Here is a 6000-nt window from a genome sequence, read left to right on the forward strand (position 1 = left end):
AAGGCACGCGTTACACTCACGCAGACTAGAGATAGGTCTGAAACAGGATACGTAATGAATGCTATAAAGAAAAGTACGTAGCTTATGGAATACTTAACTTTAATCCATCCTTGTGGTACATCGCTCTTGACGATACAAGTGAGACTCTTTAGATACAAGCTATGTAAGGGTAATGGCGCCTTGCTAGGTCGAAGCCATGGACCTAGCTGAAGGCTATTCTATCTATCTGCTCTGCAAATGAGCGAGGCTTCGTCAGTGTGCATCGCAAGCTACGTCGTCCGTACAACTGGGGCGAGTGCTAGTAAGTCTCTCGAGACCTGCCGTGTGGTGGCGCTCGGTCTGCGATCACTGACAGTGGCGACACGCGGGTCCGACATGTATTAATGGACCGCGGCAGATTTAAAGGCTACCACCTAGCAAGTGTGGTGTCTGGCGGTGACACCACATTCCTCCCCTGCAAATCGGCGAACGGTTGTGTTATAAGGCTTCCGCCCGCCGAGGGGAGGACCCCATGTTGGCGTATGCGATGAGGTGGGGAGCCTAACAACAGGCGAGGCTGTGCCACCCGCACCCGGCCATTCGGTCCGAGGGGAGCTAGGAAATGCCTGAAAACCTAGTCCAGGGTGCACGCCAACTTGCGGTGTATGCGCCCGTAAAGAGACAGGAGGGGCCGAAGAGTCGACCTCCATTGCGTCGGGGCACCCGACGCACGAAGACTCCATGTGGTCCGGAGCGGGCCAGAGTTCCATGGCGGAGGACTGCTGGGCACAGGAAGCGATCTGCGGCACGTGACCCAGGGAGGCGATTGGCGGCTGCAGCGACGCGTCCACTGCGGGCGGCGTCGGCGGGAGAACAGGCGGCGGCGGCGGCGCGTCGCCATGGGGCAAAATGGAAGGCAGCGTCGGTAACACCTGGGGATGAGGCGAGCCAGTAGATGGGTCCCCAGGGCGCTGACCTGATGGCACCGTCGCTGAAAGCAGACGGGGAGCAGCAGAACCCAGGCGATGACAGAGGCGCAGCTGATTGAGATGCCGATGCACCTCACCAGAGGCCCCCAAAACCAAATACATTGCGCGGCCGAGGCAGCGAAGAATGTGCCCTGTGAGCCAACGCCGTGAACCGCGATAGGTGCGATAGAATACAACGTCGCCTGGAGCAAAAGCAGGCGTCTGCCGCTGCACATGAAACCGATGCGGCGGATGCAGCAAAGACATCAAGGTTCGATGAGGACGACCATGGAGCAACTCAGCCGGCGAGCGACCATCTCGGGGCTGAGAGCGATACGAAGACAAAAAGAGCAACAACGCGTCCTCCCAAGAATGCGACTCTTTCAACTGCAATATCTGTGACTTGAAAGTCCGGACCAATCGTTCAGCAGCACCGATTGACTGAGGCGAAAACGGCACGGATGTCAGATGTTGAATACCATTGGCCTTGCAGAATGACTGAAATTCTGCGGACATGAATTGTGGGCCATTGTCGGAAACAATAGTCTCTGGAAGACCTTCTATGCAGAAGATAGCAGATAACGCTTGGATGGTGGCAGAGAACGTCGTGGAAGACATCCGGACAACAAAAGGAAAATTACTGAATGAATCGACCACAACCAACCATCGAGCGTTCCAGAATGGACCAGCAAAATCTATGTGCAAGCGTTGCCAGGGGGAAGTGGCTTTTGGCCACGCAAAGAAGTTCTGCGGCGGTGCGGATTGTTGTTCGGCATACGCCATGCAAGAAGAGCACATATTCGTAATCGCAGCATCGATTCCGAACCAAGTACAGTGCTGATGAGCAAGTTGTTTCGTTCGCACTAAACCCCAATGTCCTTGGTGGAGAAGCCGTAAGACAGAGGACTGTAATGAACGTGGGACCACGACTCTGGACTGATCATTATCAGAACGCAACAGCAAAACACCACGTCGTACAAAAAGTCTCTCCTTGTGAGCAAAAAATCTGCGAACCAACGGATCCTCGATCCGTGACTTTGACAAGGGCCATTGCGTAGCAACAAAACGCAAAACGGTAGCAAGGACAGGGTCAGCAGCTGTGGCTGTAGCTACACGACGAAAATCAATTGGAAATGATTCGACCACGTCAACGGTTTCCGCATCAATGAACATGCAAGCCAGTTCATAAGAATCGAATGCTCTATCCTCAGCAACAGGCAAACGGGACAACGCATCGGCGTTTCCGTGCTTAGCAGTGGACCGATACAAGATATCGTAGCGGTACTGCGAGAGGAAAATAGACCAGTGAATGAATTTCCGCGCTGTACGTGGAGGTACAGGCTTGTTCGGATGAAAAAGTGACGTCAAAGGTTTGTGGTCTGTGATGATGGTAAAGTGACGACCATACAAGAAATCGTGAAACTTTGTAACACCAAACACGAGAGCCAAAGCTTCTTTCTCGATTTGTGAATAATTTCTTTGCGCAGACGAGAGCAATTTGGACGCAAAGGCAATAGGGCGATCATGCGAACCATCTTTGTGCGCAAGCACAGCACCGATCCCGAAATCTGATGCATCTACCATCAACAAAAGGGGTTTCTGGGGATCGAATGGCGTAAGGCAAGTATTAGAAAGCAACGCCGATTTCAACTGGCGAAAGGCGCGTTCGCATTCCGTCGTCCAGACGAACGGAACACCTTTACGGCGTAAGCGATGAAGCGAAGCTGAAATGGAAGAGGCATTGCGCAGAAAGCGATGATAATAGTTGATTTTTTCCAGCACACTCTGTAGCTGCGTCAAATTCTGCGGTGAAGGCAAGTCTTGTATGGCACGGAGGTGCTCCGGACTGGGATGTATGCCTTGGGCATTGATTACATGTCCCAGATATGGTAAGTCACGAGCAAAAAAAAACACATTTGTCCTTCCGCAAGCGAAGACCATTTTGTCGCAATACCTGAAATAACGTTCTTAGATTTGCTAAATGGTCTTCTGCTGTCTTTCCGGAGATCACAATATCGTCCAGATAGTTCACAGCAGTAGGGACCGACACACAAACAGTTTGTAAATATTGCTGAAACAATGCAGGGGCAGATGCACACCCGAATGGCAGTCTTTTGAATCGGTATAAACCAAGATGCGTGTTAACCACCAAGACGCGCTGGGATTCGGCGTCCACTGGTATTTGCAAGTACGCATCTGCTAGGTCCAATTTGGAAAAGTATTTACCCGCGCACAGTTTATCAAAAAGATCTTCCGGGCGGGATAAAGGAAAAGTTGCAATCACTAGTTGTGGATTCACAGTGGCTTTGAAGTCCACACAAAGTCTCAGTTTTCTGGAAGGTTTTGGCAAAATTACTAAGGGTGAGGCCCAGAGAGAAGCCTGCACACGTTCAATTACACCTTGTGATTCTAAATCGTGTAATGTTCTTGCGACCTCATCACGCAATGCGTTGGGAACATTGCGCGCTCTGAAAAATTTCGGTTGCGCGTTGACTTTCAGTTCCAAATGTGCTTCATAGTTCTTAGCGCAACCAAGGCCCGGTGCAAAAATGTCTGCAAATTCTTCACATAGACGAGAAACACTGGCGGAAGGCACAGTCTGATTCACTGATAGGACCTGATTGACTATTGACAAGTTAAACAACTGAAATAAATCTAAACCAAACAAGTTCACTGCAGTAGAAGAACGAAGAATGTAAAATGACACAAGTTTTGTTTGTCCCTTGTATGTTGCAAGAAGGCTGCACTGTCCTAACACAGGGATATGCTGTCCTGAATAACTAGTGAGCTGAACATTTGCGGCACGCAACGGAGGTGTGCCCAGTTGTTTGTACGTGTCGTGATTGATCAATGAAACTGCAGCTCTGGTATCGAGCTGGAATGGGATCACTTTGCCTCCAAGGCCCAAGTCTACAAAAGTTTATTGTCCTGCTGACGACAAGAGTGACTGTCTCGTGCAATTTGAACTGATACAGGGACAGAAGCACTTGCGACCCGATGAGATTTCCGGCGACGTCGACGCACACTTTTTGTGAGACGAACACAGTCACTGTTAGAGAAAGTGGCACAGGACGGAGTGGAATTAACTACATGAATGTCCATGGGCGAAGGTTCACGAGCCTGATTGTCCGTGGTTCGATTCCGGCACGAAGCAAAGGGCCTGGAATGGTTGTGATTGGCCGATCGGAGCTTTTTCTGGCAAACACTTTGAACATGTCCTTTCTTATTCTTGACATACTGATCCACATCTAGTTTCCTACCTCTCCACCAGTACCTCTCCGCCACTCTCCTATTCATCACTCTACACCCTCCATGACCAGATAACATGTGCTTCCTTTAAAACCTCTCCCCTCAACTTCGCTGGCACTATTACCCTTGGCCCTAACTTCGTTTCCCTGCACAGAAGACCGTCATACACATTAAATTGTGGCTGTGTCCAATACAATTTATAATCGTTGTCTCCGTCCTGTAATTCTTGCCATACTGCTAGGTCATAACCTATGACTTCTACTTTTGATACCTTCCTACTTAGTGCATCTGCATTACCGTGCTTCTTCCCAGGCTTGTGCACCACCTCGTAGTCGAATTCACTGAACCTCACACCTCATTTAGTAAGTCTAGTGGACAGATCCTTCAACCCCAACAACCACTTCAATGCAGCCTGATCTGTCACTACACGAAATCTTCTCCCACATAAATAACATTTAAAATATGTGATTCCATAGAGTATGCTAAGCACCTCGCTCTCTGTTGTTGAGTAATTCCTCTCTGCTAGATTCAACTGCCTAGACGCATAGGCTACAAGATGTTCTTTCCCATCAGTTTCCTGACTAAGAACACACCCTAATGCTTGATTCGATACATCACATGCTAGTATAAACTCCTTTTCAAAATCTGGAAACACAAGAACTGGACTAGTTGTTAACACTTCTTTCAGTTTGTCAAATTTCACACCCTTCCGTAACAATCGCATCAATAGCTGTGCTAAATCTGTAAAACCCTTCACAAACTTTCGATATAAATTGCAAATTCTGATGAATGACTGCACTTCCTTAACTATTTTCAGTTCCCAAAAATCCATTACAGTCTGTACCAAACTCGGATCTGTCCGTACTCTGTCCTTACTGATAATGCGACCCAAATATTGTACTTCTTCTAATGCAAAATGACACTTCTCCAGGCTCAACGTCAAATGAGCTGCTCTTAACCTCATAAAGACTTCCCTTAACTGCTGTCTATGTTGGTCCATACTACTTGAAAACACTGTAATGTCATCCAAGTAGACCAGACACTGGTGTGGTTTCAAACCCCTCAAGACACTGTCTAGCAACCTCTGAAATGTTGCCGGAGCATTCTTCAAACTGAAAGGCATTCTAATCTACTGGTAATGGCCTCCAGGAGTAGAGAAAGCAGTTTTTGGATGATCCTCTGGAGCCACCTCTAACTGATGATAACCACTTGTCAAATCCATCGTCGAAAAGTACTGGCACTTTACTAAGTGATCCAAAGTCTCCGATATGTTTGGAATGGGGTATGCATCAATTACTGACTTATTATTGATGTATCGGTATTCACAACAGAACCTGTATTTCTTAGTTCCATCGATAGATCTTTTAGGTACAACAACAATGCCCGGTCCCCAGCAACTATTACTGTGCTCTATAATACCATCCACAAGCTGCTGATCAGTGAAAACCTCCACAATCTGCTGCAAATACCTCAGTATTCAGTATGGTTTATGGTAAACAGGTGCTTCATTCCATGTTGGTATCCTATGTTGAACTAATGGAGTTGCTGGTAATGGCCCTTGTGGAAAAAACAAATCCTTTAATTCCCACAATAATTCTTCCATATGCTCTCTTCCTACTGCTTTCAAATGCTTAATTTTGTCACGCAATGCAGTTCTATTGGCAGTTAGTGGTTGATTGCTTCAGCTGCCTCTCGAACTCCAGTCTTCGTCATCTGGCACATCCAAATTTGCTACTAAAACGCCTTTCCTCTAATTTGCATCTACAGCACTAAAATTATCCATGTTCACAGGAACTACTCGCCT

This window comes from Schistocerca serialis, chromosome 8 (genome assembly GCF_023864345.2).
Source record: "Schistocerca serialis cubense isolate TAMUIC-IGC-003099 chromosome 8, iqSchSeri2.2, whole genome shotgun sequence".
NCBI lineage: Eukaryota > Metazoa > Arthropoda > Insecta > Orthoptera > Acrididae > Schistocerca > Schistocerca serialis.